The sequence below is a fragment of the Bubalus bubalis genome, chromosome 3 (genome assembly GCF_019923935.1).
Source record: "Bubalus bubalis isolate 160015118507 breed Murrah chromosome 3, NDDB_SH_1, whole genome shotgun sequence".
Taxonomy (NCBI): Eukaryota; Metazoa; Chordata; class Mammalia; order Artiodactyla; family Bovidae; genus Bubalus; species Bubalus bubalis.
Window position 1 is genome coordinate 132,244,589 of NC_059159.1, and position 21,664 is coordinate 132,266,252.

The 21,664-nt window shown below is 45.1% G+C and overlaps 1 long non-coding RNA gene across 5 annotated transcripts in view; it reads right to left on the reverse strand.

Moving 5' to 3' along the window:
* Nucleotides 1–2,273: 2,273 nt before the first annotated feature.
* The window catches only part of LOC123332894, a 71,976-nt gene continuing 52,585 nt past the window's right edge, over nt 2,274–21,664 (reverse strand). The window contains exons 7-10 of one of the 5 annotated variants that reach the window (XR_006640873.1): nt 14,886–15,089; nt 9,631–9,738; nt 6,982–7,085; nt 2,274–3,057 (exon numbers count right to left, since the gene is read on the reverse strand). This is a non-coding gene — a long non-coding RNA (uncharacterized LOC123332894). Of the gene's footprint in view, nt 3,058–6,394; nt 7,086–9,630; nt 9,739–14,885; nt 15,090–21,664 lie in introns of those variants that run through there. The other 4 variants (XR_006640872.1, XR_006640871.1, XR_006550054.2 and 1 more) reach the window with 4 other exon arrangements.

Here is a 21,664-nt window from a genome sequence, read left to right on the forward strand (position 1 = left end):
TTGTTAGGCTGGCAAGAAAGTTCATTAGGATTTTCCATCGCATCTTAAAGAAAAACCAAAATGAACTTTTTGGCCAGCCCAATGCAGTGGCAGGCTGTCCCCCTTGGACCTCACACCCTCTATGTGTATCTCCTGCTTTCTTTTTTCTCTGTTGAACATATCATCATCTGACATACTACAGATTTTCTTATTTTGTTAGTTTACTCTTCATCTCTTTATATCAGTCAGGAGGCAGAAAGCATTTAGGTTATTGAAACAGGAAAAATGTAACATAAAGAGCTGTTGACTAGTAGAAGGTGGTTAATTACTGCTGCTGCTGCTGTTGCTAAGTCGTTTCAGTCGTCTCCGACTCTGTGCGACCCCATAGACGGCAGCCCACCAGGTTCCCCCGTCCCTGGGATTCTCCAGGCAAGAACATTGGAGTGGGTTGCCATTTCCTTCTCCAATGCACGAAAGTGAAAAGTGAAAATGAAGGCACTTGGTCGTGTCCGACTCTTTGCGACCCCATGGACTGCAGCCCACCAGGCTCCTCCATCCATGGGATTTTCCAGGCAAGAGTACCAGAGTGGGGTGCCATCGCCTTCTCCGGTTAATTACTAAAAGAGGTAAAAGATGAGGTTTCACGAAGGGGTGCAGAAGAAACAGATGAGAAAAGCAGCTAGCACCTCTGGGCCAGGGCGGGGAGTAGACAGGAAGGAACTGAGGACCCAGGGGGACAGCACCCAGCCCACTTTCTGTTCTTATCCCCAGGCTGTGGTTCAAGCCTCTTTCAGGAGTATGTGACTACCCCAGACTGGCTACTGTGTATTATGCACAGTGCGCGCATGCTAAGTTACTTCAGTCATGTTCGATTCTTCGCAACCCTATTGACTGTAGTCTGCCAGTTTCCTCTGTCCATAGGATTCTCCAGGCAAAAATACTGGAGTAGGGTGCTGTGCCCTCCTGCAGGGGATCTTCCCGACCCAGGAATCGAACCCACACCTCTTCTGTTTCATGCCCTTGGCAGGTGGGATTCTTTACCACTAGCGTTGGCTGGGAAGCCCTCACATAATACACAGACTCAGTGCAAAACAAAAACGCAAGGCTTCTTGTTCCACAGTTATTAAGCATTTCAAGATAGTGGCAGCAGAACGTTGCATCAGTCAATGCAGGGCTTGTCTGAATGTTAGGTCCCATGGCTGACAATGTAATTGTGTAGCTCTTTGGTGACTGCAGGCTTGAGTAGCCTGCTGGCGGCAAAGAAATTTGGCAGAAGGGGCAGGCTGGCTGGGATCTGTGGAAGCTGCTGTTAGGGATGTGGACTGGCCTGGGCCCCTCTGCTGTGCAGAAACAGGCTGCTGGAGTGGGGACTGTGATGGTTTTTTAATTTATTTTTGATGCACTAGATTTTCTTTGCTGTACATCGGCTTTCTCTACTTTGGGGTGCGCAGGCTTCTCTTGATAAGGAGCACAGCCTCTAGGCACTCAGACTCAGTAGCTGTGGCACATGAGCTTAGTTGCTCAGTGGCAAGTGGAATCTTCCCAGACCAGAGACTGAACCCGTGTCTCCTGCATTGGCAGGCAGATTCTTATCCACTGTGCCACCGGGGAAGTCTGGGAGAGTGTGGTTTAAGGAAAGAGCCAGGCCTTGACAGTTTACCAACCTTCAGGATTCTAGAAACTGTAGCTTCATACCCTTTGCCATTTTGTTGTCGCAAAGATATATTTTCAAGTTAGAATGCATTCTATTCACTTATATGTTATCTGGATTTACAATCTTGAACAGGTCTAAACAATGCCCATAGTCTTACCCCCAGTCTTACAGATGTTTGTAGCAGTTCTGAAGGGGAGTGAAGAGAAGATCCAGCCCAACAGAAAGGGTGACTGCAGGCTTGAGTAGCCTGCTGGCGGCAAAGAAATTTGGTAGAGGGGGCAGGCTGGCTGGGATCTGTGGAAGCTGCTGTTAAGGATGTGGACTGGCCTGGGCCCCTCTGCTGTGCAGAAACAGGCTGCTGGAGTGGGGACTGTGATGACTTGACTGCCCAACAAGATAGGGTCACAGATGTGCAAAGAAAAGTTAATGTGAGGAGGGGCAGCAAAGACTTTTTTTTTATTGTGGCAAAATAAACACAATATAAAATTTACCAACTTGACCATTTTATTTATTTTATTTTTACAGTCTATGGGGTCAGACATGACTTAGCGATGAAAAACATTATATTTTAAAAATACTTGTTTCTTTATTTGGCTGCACCAGGTCTTATTCACAGCATACAGGATACTTTAGTTGCAGCATGTGGGATCTAGTTCCTTGACCAGGGATCAAACCCTGATCCCCTGCACTGGGAGCATGGAGTCTTAGCCACTGGACCACCAGAGAAGTCCTTCAACTTCACCATTTTAAGTGTATAGTTCAATAGTATTAAATATCTTCCTATTGTTGTGTAATCAATTTCCAGAATTTTCCTTCTGAAAAAGCTCAAAACTGAAACTCAATCCATTAAACAATTCTCATTTCCCTTCTCCCCAGCTTCTGGCAACCACTCTTGTACTTCCTGTCTCTATGAATGTGGCCACTAAACCTCTGGTAAGTGGAATCATACAGTATTTTATCTTTTGTGACCAGCTTATTTCACTTAGCATAATGTCCTCAAGCTTCATCCATATTGTAGTGTGTGTCAGAATTTCCTTCCTTTTTAAGGCTGAACAGTATTCCATTGTTTGCACATACCACATTTTATTTATGCATTCATCTGGTGATGGATGGATACTTGGGTTGCTTCCACAGTTTAGCTACTGCAATGGATAGCAGTGTACAAATATCTCTTTGAAACTCTGCTTTCAGTTCTTTCGGGTATATACTCAGAAGCTGGATTGTTGGATTGTACAGTAGTTCTATTTTTAATTGATTTGAGGAGCCATCACACTGGTTTTTGTAAGGTTGGCACCATTTTACATTCCCATCAACAGTGCACAAAGGTTCATTGTCTCCAAATCTTCATCAACCCTTGTGATTTTTTTAAAAAATAGTCATCTTGATGGATACGAAGGGGAATCTCACGGTGGTTTTGAAAACTCCTTTTGAAATAGGAGGGAAAGAGGGCAGGGTGAGTGAAAAGGAACAGATATTTTGAAGTAAACTGCCTCTTGAGAAACCTGTATGCAGGTCGGGAAGCAACAGTTAGAACTGGACATGGAACAACAGACTGGTTCCAAATAGGAAAAGGAGTACGTCAAGGCTGTGTATTGTCACCCTGTTTATTTAGCTTATATGCAGAGTACATCATGAGAAACGCTGGTCTGGAGGAAGCACAAGCTGGAATCAAGATTGCTGGGAGAAATATCAATAACCTCAGATATGCAGATGACACCACCCTTATGGCAGAAAGTGAAGAGGAACTCAAAAGCCTCTTGATGAAAGTGAAAGAGGAGAGTGAAAAAGTTGGCTTAAAGCTCAACATTCAGAAAACTAACATCATGGCATCCGGTCCCATCACTTCATGGCAAATAGATGGGGAAACAGTGGAAACAGCGGCTGACTTTATTTTGGGGGGCTCCAATATCACTGCAGATGGTGATTTCAGCCATGAAATTAAAATGCTTACTCCTTGGAAGGAAAGTTATAACCAACCTAGATAGCATATTAACAAGCAGAGACATTACTTTGCCAACAAAGGTCCATCTAGTCAGGGCTATGGTTTTTCCAGTGGTCATGTATGGATGTGAGAGTTGGACTATAAAGATAGCTGAGCACTGAAGAATTGACGCTTTTGAACTGTGGTGTTGGAGAAGACTTTTGAGAGTCCCTTGGACTGCAAGGAGATCCAACCAATCCATCCTAAAGGAGATCAGTCCTGGGTGTTCATTGGATGGACTGATGTTGAAGCTGAAACTCCAATACTTTGGCCACCTGATGCGAAGAGCTGACTCATTTGAAAAGACCCTGATGCTGGGAAAGATTGAGGGCAGGAGGAGAAGGGGACGACAGAGGATGAGATGGTTGGATGGCATCACCGACTCGATGGACATGGGTTTGGGTGAACTCTGGGAGATGGTGATGGACAGGGAGGCCTGGCATGCTGTGGTTCATGGTGTTGCAAATAGTCGGACATGACTGAGTGACTGAATTGAACCGAACTGAGAGGGACACTGAGGTAACTTATAGCTGATCTCCATTCTTAACCACTGGACCCATCAGGGAAGTCCCTGGTAATTCTTTTTAAAGCAACTTCTAAAGTAAATAGAGAAAGAGATGAGATCTCTATAAATGCCTTTCCCAACCACACCCTACCCTATGCATACATGTTGGACAATCAATATTCATTGCTCCTGAGTCTCTCCTTCACTTTTGTCATGCTCTCTGTAGTTGTTTAATTGTTGTCATTTTCTTCATATTAATACCATCACAAAAGTGTCTTCAGATAGGAAGCTAGTGGTCAGGGACTGTGCCTTCTTAGGACTCAGCTCACTGAGACTAGAGCCCAGCACCGCTCCCATGGCTGGAGCCTTTAGGAGGCACTTTAGAAATTAACAAGCCCTGACTTTCCTTGGGTGGTGTTGGGGTAAAGAACCCCTGTGCCAATGCAAGAGACATAAGAGATGCAGGTTCAATCCCTAGGTTGACAAGATCCCCAGGAGGAGGGCATGGCAACCCATTCCAGTGTTCTTGCGTGGAGAATCCCATGGACAGAGGAGCCTGGCAGGCTACAGTCCATAGCATCACACAGAGTTGGACACAACTGAAGTGACTTAGGACACACACACAACTTTCCTTGTTCACACAGGGAAACCAAGGCAGATCCAGGGGGGGTGGCTTATCTGACACAGACAGCAGCATAAAAACCACATGTGATGAATACAGCATCTGCTTGCCCAGTTAACCTGTCAGTGTCCTGGAGACAGAGAGTGACAGGTGTTGCCAACCCTCAGGATACAGACCAGTGCAGTAAAACTCCCAGATACACCGAGGGGGTCAGGCAGGCTCAATGGTGGCCCCCTGGAACCGACCTCACTGGAAAGGATTTGTGTGTACAGCTGGATTCCTGCTGGGGAAGACCATGGCCCTCTGACCTGCCAGGCTGTTGCTTGTTATTTTTCTAAACAACATATTCTAACCCTGCTTCCCCAGTCAGGAGCCTGCTGCAATTCCTACCCTGCATCAGGACTTTGGTCCAGAGGTTTATGCTTCTTCCTGCTCTATCCCTTAATATAATGATTATACCTGAACAGATAATTTAAGGAGGTTAAGGAGACTATTTACCATGCATGCCATTGCTTTGCTTCCCTCATAGCTCAGTAGGTAAAGAATCCGCCTGCAATGCAGGAGACCCCAGTTCGATTCCTGGGTTGGGAAGATCCTCTGGAGAAGGGATAGTCTACCCACCCCAGTATTCTTGGGCTTCCCTTGTGGCTCAGCTGGTAAAGAATCACCCTGCAATGCAGGAGACCTGGGTTTGATCCCTGGGTTGGGAAGATCCCCTGGAGAAGGGAAAGGCTACCCATTCCAGTAATCTGGCCTGGAGAATTCCATGGACTGTATAGTCATGGGGTCACAAAGTCGGACACAACTGAATGACTTTCACTTCACTTCACTTCACCCTTGCTTTATTTTGGGTATATCTCCTTCCATACGTACAGACCATTTTACATTTTTGCAATCACGGCACACCTCAGTACATAAGAGCAGTGTTATCTACTTTGTGCCATTTGCGTGCATGCTTAATTGCGTCCTACTCTTTGTGACCCCATGGGTTGTAGCCCGCCAGATTCTTCAGTCCGTGGAATTCTCTCCAAGCAAGAATACTGGAGTGGGCAGCCATTTCCTCCTCCAGAGGCTCTTCCTGACCTGGGATCGAACCCACTTTCCTTTCATCTCCTGCATCAGCAGGCCAATTCTTTACCAGTGTGCTACCTGGGAAGCCCATATCTACTTTGGCTCCCCTTAATGACTTGGTTCTTGGTACAATCCCTGGCATATAGCATGTGGTCAATAAAGGATCATTGAATGAACACCGTTCTATCATATGCTTCTTTCATTTCACACGATAAGACTATCTCCCTATTTGTCATAGCAAGAGTAATTGTAATTTTTAATGGTTTACCTAATGGCATGGGATAATTTTGTTTGACTCTGTCGTTTTTACTGTTCTAATTTTTTTGTAAAAAATTTCATGTACATTTTATTTAGCTTCTTGGGAATTAGCTTCAAGTAAAAGATTCCAATAGAATGATTGTATTAAAGAGGTTTGGACAACTTCATGATTCAGTGAGTATTTCTTTTTTAAAATATTTGTTTACTTTTGGCAGCACTGGGGCTTTGTTGCTGGGCATGGGCTTTCTCTAGTTGCAATGCACCAGCTTCTCATTGTGGTGGCTTCTCTTGTGGATCAGGGGCTCTAGAACGCACAGGCTCAGTATTTGTGGCTCACAGCCTTAGCTGCCCCGAGGCATGTGGAATCTTCTCAGACCAGGGATGGAACCCATGTCCCCTGCATTGACTAGAGGATTCTTAACCATTGGACCACCAGGGAAGTCCCAGTGAATATTCTTAAGGAGACAATGCTTCCTGGTAGAGACAATCCATTTCTGCTTTCTGTACAGTATATATTCATATTTCTATTTCTAGAGTGTGTCCTAGTCAATGATGAGGGGCACAGAAACCATCCCCAAGAGCGCCTTAATTCAGAACTCCTTGACGAGTCTAACAACATTCATCAGAAGCTCACTTGGTGCGATAGAGTTGATCTTACGGTTTCCGAGTAATAAAATAGTCTATTGACAGAAATGGCGCCTTTTCCCTAGGTCCTGAAACAAAACTCCAAAAAAAATATGGCTCTGATCAGAGCAACGTCTTTACAGGCAACATCAAAGGAAGACAGTCCTTGCTTTGATGCTGAATGCGACTTTGAGATCTCAAAACCTAAAAAAGTTTGTATGAGTTTTATTGCTCCTCTAACAAGTCCCCACAAAGTTAGTGGCTTAAAACCATGCAAATTATCTTACAGTTGTGCAGAAGTCTGACATGGTCCTCGCTGGGCTAAACTCCACAGGCTGCATTCTTGTCTGCAGACTCTAGGGAAAATTCTTTTCCTTGCCTTTCTCAGCATCTAGAAAGTGAAAGTGTTCGACAGAAAAGTCACGTCTGTCTCTTTGGGACCCCATGGGCCATAGCCTGCCAGGCTCCTCTGTCTGTGGGATTTCCCAGGCAAGAATACTGCAGTGGGTTGCCATTTCCTTCTCCAGAGGATATTCCTGACCCAGGGATTCAACTTGGATTTCCTGCATTGCAGACAGTTTCTTTACTGTCAGAGCCACCAGGGAAGCCAGGCAGCTTCTACAGGCTGCCCACATTCCTTGGTTTGGGTATGGACCCCTTTCTCCATGTTCAAAGCCAGTAATGTCACATTTCTCCCAGACCCTTGCCCTGTTGTCATGTCTCTCTCTCTCTGATCATAGCCTGGAAAGGTTCTCTGTTTTTAAAGAAGTAATGTGTTTAGATAGGGCCCACCTGGATAATCCAAGAAACTCTCACCATCTCAATGTCCTTAACCTTAATCACATTTGTAAAGTCTCTTTGGTTTGGAAAGGTAATATAGTCACAGGTTTTGGGGATAAAAGATGTGGGTATTTTTGGAGGGAGGGATTATTGTGCCAACCACAAGATCTAACCTGGACATATATTTTAAAATTAAAACTATATACAGGACTTTCCTGGTGGTTCAGTGGTTAAAGACTTCACCTTACAATGCAGGGGATGTGAGTTTGATCCCTGATCAAGGAGCTAAGATCCCACATGCTCCTGGGCCAAAAAACCAGAACATAAACAACAGAAGCAATATTGTAACAAATTCAGTAAATACGTTAAAACAGTCCACATCAAAAAACAATCTTAAAAGAACAATGTGCATTGACAGAACATGTAACATTATTCATTCACGTATATAAGGAATGACTAAACAGGGTGAATCAAGTACAAAAGTCAGCATGAGCTTGGAGAACTCTTCATCAGCCAGTGATACTCAGAGAAAATATTCTGGGATGCCTCTCCATCACCTCTGATACCAAGGTTAAGCCTGCATCTCTGGACCATTGAAATTGCCAGTCTCCCTCCCTGTCCACATCCAGGCTCTGCACAACCGCCTACACTGTTGGAAGGGGGACTGGGTACCAGGCAAGGAGAAGGGGCAGAGGGGCAGAGGGAGGCTCTGAAGGGAGCCTGGTGACCTGAGTGTCTGCTGCTGCTGCTGCTGCTGCTGCTAAGTCGCTTCAGTCGTGTCCGACTCTGTGCGACCCCATAGACGGAAGCCCACCAGGCTCCCCCGTCCCTGGGATTCTCCAGGCAAGAACACTGGAGTGGGTTGCCATTTCCTTCTCCAATGCATGAAAGTGAAAAGTGAAAGGGAAGTCACTCAGTCGTGCTGAGGATGCCCCTGTTCCCAGGGCTCTGTTAATGGGGGTTCCTTTTCAAGAACGGCATTTTCTTCCTCAGTTCAGTTCAGTTTCTCAGCCATGTCCACTCTCTGTGACCCCATGGACTGCAGCACACCAGGCTTCCCTGTCCATCACCAACTCCCGGAGCTTGCTCAAACTCAGATCCATCAAGTCAGTGATACCATCCAACCATCTCATCCTCTGTCATCCCCTTCTCCTCCTGACTTCAATCTTTCCCAGCATCAGGGTCTTTTTCAAGCAGTCAGTTCTTCACATCAGGTGGCCAAATATTGGCATTTCAGCTTCAGCATCAGTCCTTCCAATGAATATTCAGGACTGATTTCCTTTAGGATTGACTGGTTGGATCTCCTTGCAGTCCACAGGACTCTCAAGAGTCTTCTCCAACACTAGAGTTCAAAAGCATCAGTTGTTCGGCACTCACCTTTCTTTATAGTCCAACTCTCACATCCATATGTGACTACTGGAATAACCACAGCGTTGACTAGACAGACCTTTGTTGGCAAAGTAATGTCTCTGCTTTTTAATATGCTGCCTAGTTTGGTCATAGCTTTTCTTCCAAGGAGCAAGTGTCTTTTAATTTCATGGCTGCATTCACCATCTTCAGTGATTTTGGAGCCCCCTCAAAAATAAAGTCTGTCACCGTATCCATTGTTTCCCCATCTATTTGCCATGAGGTGATGGGACCAGATGCCATGATCTTAGTTTTCTGAATGTTGAGTTTTAAGCCAACTTTTTCTTCCTTGGTGATCCTCATTCTTTTGCCTCCCCAAGCTGCTGCATTCTCCCCACCTGGATCTTGTGTTTAGGAAGACTTCCCATGGAGAGGCTCTCCGATTAGTGGCCCTGCCAATAAGTGGTGGTGGTGGTGTGTGTGTAGCTGAAGAACTAGATTAACTGAGGTGTGTTGTTTTTTTTTCCCCCTCTCTGTGTGACTAACATGAATGGAAATACAAGGGAGGGAAGCAAATTCAAAGTACTTTCCAGAAAGCCTGAAAGTGAAGGTGTGAGTTGAGAGAGGCCACTGAGTTCTGGAACACGCTTCTGATGGCAAATGAGCAGCAGATGAATTTCTCTGGGGGCGCTGGGATGCGCTCTGGACCCACCTGTTACAGGGAACTCTGACTGAGGTCTTTAAGGATCGAAGGCATTTTGACCCCAGATCCTTCTTTTTTGAGCCCTACAGCGAGGCTTCCGACTCACCACTAGATGGCGGGCGAGCCGTGGCTCTCCGCAAGAGGGGCCAGAACCCGATTGATCCTAGGTTCCTCTGAGGTGCTGGGCGGCTCACGGTAGCTCACGGAGTTCCACCTGGTAAGACACAAACGCTTCTGTCCGTGGATTACTGAATTCCATCTTAATATCCCCCCAGGACTAACCTAAGCAGTTTTTGCTCTATTCTTTGGCCCCAGTCACAGGTTTGAAAAAAATGATCCTTTCGTTCCCTGGGCTCCAGAAAGGAAAAAAAATAATGTGTCCTTCTCATTGAAAACCAATTTGCTTAGTAATCATATTTTGTTTGTTTAAGGACAACATGGAGCCAGAGGGACTTGGGTTTGAGCTTTGGCTCTCATTCTCTGGGCAATCTTTTCTGGGCTCCAGTTTTTTGTTTGTTTTCCAACTAAAAGGAAATGAACCATCCCTGCCTGATGGGGTTGTCCAAGCATCGAGTGTTACAAGGATGGAGCATGTCAAGCACAGCGCCCAGCACTGAGTAGGCATTTTCCATCCCACTTCTTTTCAGGGAGCAGGGGCCCTATTCTCCTCCCCTTCATTGTTCTTGTTGTTTAGTTGCTAAGTCGTGTCTGACTCTTTTGTGACTCCATGGACTGTGACCCACTCCAATGTTCTTGCCTGGAGAATCCCAGGGACAGGAGAGCCTGGTGGGCTGCCGTCTATGGGGTCGCACAGGGTCGGACACGACTGAAGCGACTTAGCAGCAGCAGCAGCAGCAGCAGCAGGACTGTGACCCGCCAGGCTCCTCTGTCCATGGGATTTCCCAGGCCAGAATACTGGAGTTGGTTGCCATTTCCTCTCCAGAGGATCTTCCCAGCCCAGGGATCAAACCTGTGTCTCCTGCATTGGCAGGTGGATTCTTTACTGCAGAGCCACCTGGAAAGCCCCTTCACCATACTCCCTAGCTCTATCAGTGCCTGGGGTGTGGATGGCAGGCATTGTGAACAAGTGGACAAGCTAGTTCATGAAAAGGACTTGCCTTGATTTTAATCCAATAGCCTCCTATAACTGAAATACAAGGTTTTTGTGCAGGATTCAGAAGATTACATCATAGCATTCCTGCCTGCAGATGCTAACTCTCTGATGAAAGGAGACCAAATTAACCAAAGCACATTTAAGAGTGAACACAGAAGCTAATAAATGAAAAATGATTCAGAATGTATGATACAGACTGGTTATAAATACGTTTATAGCTCCTCCAATAGGACTCAGTTTCTCAAATTCAGCCGTTCACGATGTCAGTTTACATTTTCCCTGCTTGTCAATAGGAGGCTGTGTGTCAGAACCTGAACATTTTGATGGGGAGGAAGAGGACTGACTTTGCAGCAGGGACATGTTATCTAGAGAGCCGACCCAGCTGAGAATCCAGTGGGTGTCATGACAGCAGCAAGGGGATGGAATGGAAGTTCCTGGAGACGAATAAAAGGAGTGAGAAAAGGGAAGTGAGAGAGTGTCAGAAGCAACAGTTAGCCATTGTTCTAATTGGCTGATGATTTCTTCCGAGTATGAATCAAGTCACAGAGTTTAAATCTAGAAGCTACCTTAAAAGTGTCTGGCTTGATTTCCAAAATGATGTTTGTTGTTCAGTGGCTAAATCTTTGTGACCTCATGGACTGTAGCATGCCAAGCTCCTCTGAGCTCCACTGTGTCCCAGAGTGAGTGTTGGGGTTTCCCTGGTGGCTCAGATGGTAAAGAATCTGCCTGCAATGTGGGAGACCAGGGTTCGATCCCTGGGTTGGGAAGATCACTTGGAGAAGGGAATGGCCACCCATTCTAGTATTCTTGCCTGGAGAATCCCATGGATAGAGGAGCCTGGGGGGCTACAGTCCATGGGATCCTGTCCCACCCTGTGACTTCATGAACTATAGTACACCAGGCTGCTCTGTCCTTAACTATCTCCCAGAATTAGCTCAGATTCAATAGGAGCCTTTATATGATATCTCTGACTCAGTTCAGTTCAGTTCAGTTCAGTCACTTGGTCCTGTCCAACTCTTTGAGACCCCATGGCTACAGCATGCCAGGCCTTCCTGTCCATCCCAACTCCCAGAGTTGAACACCAAACTCATGTTCATTGAGTCAGTGATGCCATCCAATCATCTCATCCTCTGTCGTCGCCTTCTCCTCCTGCCCTCAATCTTTCCCAGCATCAGAGTCTTTTCCAATGAGTCAATTCTTCGCATCAGGTGGCCAAAGTATTGGAGTTTCAGCTTCAACATCAGTCCTTCTAATGAACACCCAGGACTGATCTCCTTTAGGATGGACTGGTTGGATCTCCTTGAAGTCCAAGGGACTCTCAAGAGTCTTTTCCAACACCACAGTTTAAAAGCATCAATTCTTCGGTGCTCAGCTTTCTTTATGGTCCAACTCTCACATCCATACGTGACTACTGGAAAAACCATAGCTTTGACGAGCTGGACCTTTGTTGGCAAAGTAATGTCTCTGCTTTTTAATATGCTATCTAGGTTGGTCATAACTTTTCTTCCAAGGATTAAGTGTCTTTTAATTTCATGGCTGCATTCACTATCTGCAGTAATTTTGGAGCTCCCCCCCAAAATAAAGTCTGTCACTGTATCCATTGTTTCCCCATCTATTTGCCATGAAGTGATGGGACCGGATGCCATGATGTTAGTTTTCTGAATGTTGAGCTTTAAGCCAACTTTTTCACTCTCTGCCATAAGGGTGGTATCATCTGCATATCTGAGGTTATTGATATTTCTCCCGGCAATCTTGATTCCAGCTTGTGCTTCTTCCAGCCCAGCGTTTCTCATGATGTACTCTGCATATAAGTTAAATAAGCAGGGTGACAATGTACAGCCTTGACATACTCCTTTTCCTATTTGGAACCAGTCTATTGTTCCATGTCCAGTTCTAACTGTTGCTTCCTGACCCGCATACAGATTTCTCAAGAGGCAGATCAGGTGGTGGTCTGGTATTCCCATCTCTTTCAGAATTTTCCACAGTTTATTGTGATCCACACAGTCAAAGGCTTTGGCATAGTCAATAAAGCAGAAATAGATGTTTTTCTGGAACTCTCTTGCTTTTTCCATGATCCAGTGGATGTTGGCAATTTGATCTCTGGTTCCTCTGCCTTTTCTAAAACCAGCTTGAACATCAGGAAGTTCATGGTTCACATACTGCTGAAGCCTGGCTTGGAGAATTTTGAGCATTACTTTACTAGCGTGTGAGATGAGTGCAATTGTGTGGTAGTTTGAGCATTCTTTGGCATTGCCTTTCTTTGGGACTGGAATGAAAACTGACCTTTTCCAGTCCTGTGGCCACTCCTGAGTTTTCCAAATTTGCTGGCATATTGAGTGCAGCACTTTCACAGCATCATCTTTCAGGATTTGAATTAGGTCAACTGGAATTTCATCACCTCCACTAGCTTTGTTCGTAGTGATGCTTTCTAAGGCCCACTTGACTTCACATTCCAGGATGTCTGACTCTAGGTGAGTGATCACACCATCATGATTATCTGGGTTGTGAAGATCTTTTTTATACAGTTCTTCTGTGTATTCTTGCCACGTCTTCTTAATATCTTCTGCTTCTGTTAGGTCCACACCATTTCTGTCCTTTATTGAGCCCATCTTTGCATGAAATGTTCCCTTGGTATCTCTAATTTTCTTGAAGCAATCTCTACTCTTTCCATTCTATTGTTTCTCTCCATTTCTTTGCATTGATCACTGAAGAAGGCTTTCTTATCTGTCCTTGCTATTCTTTGGAACTCTGCATTGAAATGTGTATATCTTTCCTTTTCTCCTTTGCTTTTGGCTTCTCTTCTTTTCACAGCTATTTGTAAGGCCTCCTCAGACAACCAGTTTGCTTTTTTGCATTTCTTTTTCTTGGGGATGATCTTGAGTCCTGTCTCCTATACAATGTCATGAACCTCCATCCATAGTTCATTAAGCACTCTGTCTATCAGATCTAGTCCCTTAAATCTATTTCTCACTTCCACTGTATAATCGTTAGGGATTTGATTTAGGTCATACCTGAATGGTCTAGTGGTTTTCCCTACTTTCTTCAATTTAAGTCTGAATTTGGCAATAAGGAGTTCATGATCTGAGCCGCAGTCAGCTCCCGGTCTTGTTTTTGCTGACTGTGCAGAGCTTCTCCATCTTTGGCTGCAAAGAATATAATCAATCCAATTTCTGTGTTGAGCATCTGGTGTTATCCATGTGTAGAGTCTTCTCTTGTGTTCTTGTGTGAGCGGCCAAGAGAAGATACCCCATGTCCAAGGTCAGAGAAACCCCAGTAAGATGGTAGGCACTGAGAGATGGCATTAGAGGGCAGACAGACTGAAACCACAACCACAGTAAACTATCTCTGACTAGAAGCATTCAAATCACTACTTAAACAGTTCTAGGTACAGGGAACTCAGGGCCTTGGAAGCAAGCCACTTCTTCATTAGACAGTTCTGCTTGTAATTATTAGCTCAAAACCTTCCTCCAGCTCTCACACACAGCTGCTGATTTTCCTCTGGAGCCACATAGATTACCTTGCCTCCTCTTTCAGAGGTGAGTTCTGCAACTTGCCAAGAGCTGCTGTCAATCCCATGGCCCTTAACTTTTTCTCCCCACTGCTTTCAGACATTTGCAAATGACCCTCTACATCTCCTAGACCACAAACTCCCTGAAGTTGAAGGGGCAGGCCACTGCAGGGAGGCCATTTTGTGCCTTGGTCTCCCCTGCTATGCCTTGACACAGCACTAGGTGGCGCCATGCCCAAGTTCCCATTCTAGTGCTCCAGGCTAACATGAAGATTGCCCACTTCCCCTAAGAAGTTATCAGTGCCAACCCCATCATGCCTCATATCCTTGTTTTCCTCAGGGGTCACAAGAAGTCCAAATCCCAGCATCTGCAGTGATTCAGCATCAACCTGACCCTAGCTGCATCCTGCTATGTAGGTACCCATGTAGACAGCCTGGGGAGTTCCCTGGTGGCTCAGTGGTAAAAATTTGCCTGCCAATTCAGGAGACACGGGTTCCATCACTGGGTCAGAAAGATCCCCTGGAGGAGGAAATGGCAACCCACTCCAGTATTGTGGCCTGGGTAATCCCATGGACAGAGGAGCCTGGTGGAATACAGTCTGTGGGGTCACAGTCAGACACGACTGAGCGACTAAACAGCAACATGTGAACAGCCCATGTTTTGCCGTCCTGTACCCTGTCCTCCTCCTCTTGATGACACCATCGCAGTATTCCTCTGAAGAACCATTCCACCACTCACCAACATGAGGTTCTGGTGGATTCTGTCTACCAGGGGTGGGCAGTGGACCCAGGACCATAGCCACTTAGAGACGTCCCCATGTTAACCATCATGTATGGCTCAGGTTGGGATTTCACTGGTGTGGAAGGGAAGAAGCAGGCGGTGAGGACCACATCCACCTGGAGATGTTGGGAGCCATCTGCTCACTGGTTGGGGAGAGGCTACCTGAGAACAGAGCCAACACAGAGGATAGAGAAGCTGAGAGACTGAAGGGATGTGCCAGAACTTAATCAACAAAGGTTGTGTGTGTGTGTTCAGTTGCTCGGTTGTGTCCGACTCTTTGCGGCCCCATGGACCACCAGCCTCCTCTGTCTATGGGATTCCCCAGGCAAGAATACTGGAGTGGGTTGCCATTTCCTTCTCTAGGGGATCATTCCGATCCAGGGATTGAACCATGTCTCCTGCATTGCAAGTGGATTCTTTACTGCCAAACTAGCAGGGATAAAGGTTGAGTGTCGTATAATTGCTTCACTGCTGGCTGTTCCCTCATCTCTCTCTCTCTCTCTCCTTTTCTTTTTTTTCCTTCTTCTCTATCCACCCCCTCATCTGTCTCTCCCCCTCTCTTGCTCACCCCACCCTCTTCAAGTTTCCCTATTCCCTGAGACATAACTATATTGAAATTAGGCCAGTCAGTAACCCTACTATGGCCTCTAAGCATTCAAGGGAAAAGGATTGCATGTTTCTTTAAATTAAGAGCTAGAAATGATTAAGCTTAGTGAGGAAGGTATAGTGAAAGCCAAGACAGGATGAAAACCAGACCTCTTGGCCAAACACTTAGGCAAGCTGTGAATGCAAAGGAAAGGTTCTTGAAGGAAATTAAAACTGGTATTCCACTGAATATATGAATGATGAGAGAGCAAAACAGTCTTACTGCTGATATGGAGAGAGTTTCAGTAGTCTAGAGAGATGATCAAACCAGCCACAACATTCCCTTAACCAGGGTCTAATGCCAGCAAATTTGGAAAACTCAGGAGTGGCCACAGGACTGGAAAAGGTCAGTTTTCATCCCAGTCCCAAAGAAAGGCAATGCCAAAGAATGCTCAAACTACCACACAATTGCACTCATCTCACACGCTAGTAAAGTAATGCTCAAAATTCTCCAAGCCAGGCTTCAGCAGTATGTGAACCATGAACTTCCTGATGTTCAAGCTGGTTTTAGAAAAGGCAGAGGAACCAGAGATCAAATTGCCAACATCCACTGGATCATGGAAAAAGCAAGAGAGTTCCAGAAAAACATCTATTTCTGCTTTATTGACTATGCCAAAGCCTTTGACTGTGTGGATCACAATAAACTGTGGAAAATTCTGAAAGAGATGGGAATACCAGACCACCTGATCTGCCTCTTGAGAAATCTGTATGCGGGTCAGGAAGCAACAGTTAGAACTGGACATGGAACAACAGACCAGTTCCAAATAGGAAAAGGAGTATGTCAAGGCTGTATATTGTCACCCTGCTTATTTAACTTATATGCAGAGTACATCATGAGAAACGCTGGGCTGGAAGAAGCACAAGCTGGAATCAAGATTGCCGGGAGAAATATCAATAACCTCAGATATGCAGATGACACCACCCTTATGGCAGAAAGTGAAGAGGAACTCAAAAGCCTCTTGATGAAAGTGAAAGTGGAGAGTTAAAAAGTTGGCTTAAAGCTCAACATTCAGAAAACAAACATCATGGCATCCGGTCCCATCACTTCATGGCAAATAGATGGGGAAACAGTGGAAACAGTGGCTGACTTAATTTTTTTGAGCTCCAATATCACTGCAGATGGTGACTGCAGCCGTGAAATTAAAAGACGCTTACTCCTTGGAAGGAAAGTTATGACCAACCTAGATAGCATATTCAAAAGCAGAGACATTACTTTGCCAACAAAGGTTCATCTAGTCAAGGCTATGGTTTTTCCTGTGGTTATGTATGGATGCGAGAGTTGGACCGTGAAGAAGGCTGAGTGCCGAAGAATTGATGCTTTTGAACTATGGTGTTGGAGAAGACTCTTGAGAGTCCCTTGGACTTCAAGGAGATCCAACCAGTCCATTCTGAAGGATATCAGTCCTGGGATTTCTTTGGAAGGAATGATGCTAAAGCTGAAACTCCAGTACTTTGGCCACCTCATGCGAAGAGTTGACTCATTGGAAAAGACTGATGTTGGGAAGGATTGGGGGCAGGAGGAGAAGGGGACGACAGAGGATGAGATGGCTGGATGGCATCACTGACTCGATGGACGTGAGTCTGGGTGAACTCTGGGAGTTGGTGATGGACAGGGAGGCCTGGCGTGCTGCGATTCATGGGGTCGCAAAGAGTTGGACACGACTGAGCGACTGAACTGAACTGAACTGAATCTACAGCATGAGTTGCAGCAAACTCCGGGAGATGGTGAAGGACAGGGAAGCCTGACGAGCTGCAGTCCATGGGGTCATGGAGAGTCAGATATGACTTAGTGACTGAGCAACAACAGCAGTCCAGAGCAAGGCCCCAGTTCTCTTCAGTTCTATAAGGTTGAGAGGTAAGGAGGCTGCAGAAGAAAAGCTCGAAGGTAGTAGAGGTTGGCTTTTAAGGTTTAAGAAAAGAAGCTGTTTTTATAGCACAAAAGTATAAAGTGACACAGCTAGGGCTGGTGTAGAAGCTACAGCGAGTTATCCAGAAGATCCAGCTAACATGACTAATGAAGGTGCCTCCACTAAACAACAGATTATCCTTAGACAAAACAGGCCCATATGGGAAGAAGAAGTCATCTGGGAATTTCAAGGCTAGAGAAGAAAAGTCAGTGCCTGGTTCCTAAGCTTCAAAGGACAAGCTGCTGCTGCTGCTAAGTGGCTTCAGTCATGTCTGACTCTGTGCAACCCCATAGACGGCAGCCCACCATGCTTCCCCGTCCCTGGGATTCTCCAGGCAAGAACACTGGAGTGGGTTGCCATTTCCTTCTCCAATGCATGAAAGTGAAAAGTGAAAGTGAAGTCACTCAGTCGTGTCCGACTCTTCGAGACCCCATGGACTGCAGCCTACCAGGCTCCTCCGTCCATGGGATTTTCCAGGCAAAAGTACTGGAGTGGGGTGCCAAAGGACAAGCTAACTCTCTTGTTAGGGGCTAATGTAGCTGGTGACATTAAGCTGAAGCCAGTGCTCATTGACCATTCCAAAAAAGTGCTAATTGACTCCACTTGTGCTCTATAAATGGAACAACAAAGCCAGGATGACAGCACATCTGTTTACAACATGGTTTACCAAAAACTTTAAGCCCACTGTTGAGACCTACCGCTCAGGAAAATGTTACTGCTTATTGTCAATGCACTTGGTCACTCAAGAGCTGTGATGGAGGTGGACAATGAGATTAGTGTTGCTTTTAGTCCTGCTAATACAGCATTCATTCTGTAGCCCAAGAATCAAGGGTTCATTTTGACTTTCAAGTCTTATTATTTAAGAAATAGATGTTGAAAAGCTATCACTGCTGTAGAGAGTGATTCCTCTGATGGATCTGGGCAAAGGCAATTGAAAACCTTCTAGAGAGGATTTCCCATTCTAGATGCCATTCAGGACATTATGGGGACTTCTCTTGCTGTCCAGTGGTTCAGACTAGAGTGATTCCTCTAATGGATCTGGGCAAAGGGAATTGAAAACCTTCTAGAGAGGATTTCCCATTCTAGATGCCATTCAGAACATTAAGGGGACTTCCGTTGCTGTCCAATGGTTCAGACTTCACCTTCAAAAATGCAGGGCATGCGGGTTCAATCCCTGGTTGGGAGGCTGAGATCCCACATGCTTGGTGACCAAAAACCAAAACATAAGGCAAAGCAATATTATAACAAATTCAATGAAGACTTTTAAAATGGTCCACATAAGAAAGAAAGAAAAGAAATTATGATTCATGAGACAAGGGCAAAATATCAACATTAACAGGAGTTTGGAATAAGCTGATTCCAAACCTCATGGATGACTTTGAGGGGCTCAAGACTTCAGTAGCAAAGTAACTGCCAAGGTGGTAGAAATAGCAGGAGAATGAGAAATGAAGCCTCAAGATGGGACCAAATTGCTGCAATCTCATGATAAAACTTTAATGGACAATGAGTTGCTTATCGATGTGTAAAGAAAGTAGTTTCTCAAGACGGAATCTACCCCTGGGGAAGATGCCATGATTTTTGAAATGTAACAAAGGATTGAGAACATTGCATAAGCTTAGTTGATAAAGCAGCAGCTGGGTTTGAGATGGTTGACTCCAAATTTGAAAGAATTGTGGGAAAACGCTATCAAACAGCATTGCATGCTACCGAAAAACTGTTTGTGAAAGGAGGAATCAGTCGATGTGGCACACTTCATGTGGTCTTCTTCTTAAAGAAATAGTCACAATTACCCCCACCCCCTCCCCCAGCAACCACCACCCTGATTGGTCAACAGCCGTTAACAACAGGGCCTCTACCAGCAAAATGACCACTCAGATGGGCAGTATTTTCTAGCAATAAAGTATTTTAAATTAGGGTTTCCCAGTGGTAAAGAATCTGCCTCCAATTCAGGAGATTCAGGAGACACAAATTCATTCCCTGGGTCGGGAAGATCCCCTTGAGAAGGGCATGGCAACCCACTCCAGTATTGTTGCCTGGAGAATTCCATGGACAGAGGAGCCTGGCAGTCTACAGTCCATGAGGTTGCAAAGAGTTGGACACGACTGAAGCAACTGAGCACACACGCACATTTTAAGAGTGTGTACTCTGCTTTCTTTGACAATATTATTATTGCACACTTAATAGACTACAGTATAGTGTCTGCTGCTGCTACTGCTAAGTCACTTCAGTCGTGTCCGACTCTGTGCGACCCCAGAGACGGCAGCCCACCAGGCTCCCCCATCCCTGGGATTCTCTAGGCAAGAACACTGGAATGGGTTGTCATTTCCTTCTCCAATGCATGAAAGTGAAAAGTGAAAGTGAAGTCGCTCAGTCCTGTCCGACTCTTAGCAACCCCATGGACTGCAGCCCACCAGGCTCCTCCGTCCATGGGATTTTCCAGGCAAGAGTACTGGAGTGGGGTGCCATTGCCTTCTCCAGTATAGTGTATAGATACTGTATACTATACAGTTTGTATATTGTAAAAACACAACTTTTATACCTGGAAACCAAAAAATTTCATGTCACTTACTTTATTGCAATATTCAGTTTATTGCAGTGGTCTGAAATTGAACTGGCAATATCTCTGAGGTCTGCCTGTATATGAGCAAATAAATTCTCTTAGTTAATTAATTAATCTTCATTAATTAAATTAATCTGGTTTGAGTTGGATCTCTGACATTTGCAACTGAAAAGTTGTAATATAATTACAACTAACCTGACTCACCCATCCCCTCTGGGGATACATTTCATTGTGCCCTCTTAGAACACATGTTGAGTGCTCCGCACAGTCCCCTGTATTCTCACCTCTTCCCTGAATGCCTCTTCCACCTCCTTTCATTGGGTGAAATGTTGCTCTCCCTCCTGTCCCTGGTCCCCACTCCCCATCCCCCTCAATGCTCTCAGAAGACAGTCCATTCCACACCCCCTCATCTTCAAGTACCTCAGGGCATGAACTGAACAGGAGCTCTCCTTGCTTTCTGTCACCATTTTGAAACCTCTTCTCTTTTTTTCTACTTGAAACTTTCCAGTTCTTTCAAGCTCAATCTCCACGAGTCCTAACTGCTGTACCTGACAGCTTGCCCGTCACCGCCACACACTCACAGGGACTTCAGCTCCAACCTCGCTCATGGACTTTCTCTTTGGTCCCCTCCTGGCCATTTTCAGTGACCTCAACTTCCACATGAATGATTCTTCCAACTCTCTGGTCTCCATCCCCTCAGTCACCTTAGACCTCCCAATCATCAGTAATCAGAACACATCCCAGACCTCAGATTCATAACCCACTATCATCTTTTATCCTTACAGCTAGCATACTCTAGTACCTCTAATGCAATAATTCTTTGAGCTTCTCACTGCCAATTCATGTGGTCCCCATATTCTGGATTCTATGGTCCATTATGATAGTAACTCCCCTGAAAATACACTAAATCTTTTGTCTCTCTTGTTTTCTATTATCCTTATTATGCTGTATTTTTATATGGGTTTTTATATTATTTTTATCATTGTAAAATTATATTGTTTAAATGATTTTATTAATATACTCTTAATTATATATTATTTAATTACATTATAATATTATTCATTATTATTAATAATATTTTATAATATTTCTATTATTTTATATGTGTTTTTGCATTATTTACACTGGAAACTATGTTTCCTAGAATCCCTTTGAACAGTTCAGGGTTAGAGCTGATCAAAAGCAAAGCTGTATAAGAATTGGGAGGCAAAATGAAAGAGCAGTTGTAACACCCTGAAGGCAGTTGTCAGTTAGAGGCAGACACAAGAGCGCCAGAGGTTTGTTCTGGGTCTCTTCTTCCCAACTGCTGGCTCTGATGTCCAACAGTGACGCCAGGACGCGGGACACATTGGTGTGAACGCCAAAGCTGTTGCCACAGAGAACCAACAATTGTGTATGGACTTCTATCTCAGCCCCCTTTGTAATCTGACTACAGCAGCTGGATGTGGCTAACTTATAGAAAGCCTGCCAATGTCTACATGTCACCAGAGCCAGAGCTGGTTAGTGGCTTTTCTCTCATCCTTCAGCTCCAAATTTGGACATTTCTTCCCCAGCTCCTCCTACGGTTGTGTAAGGTCTAATTACTGTAATGAGCTCCTATTCCACAGTGTTTACTTAGCTCAGTC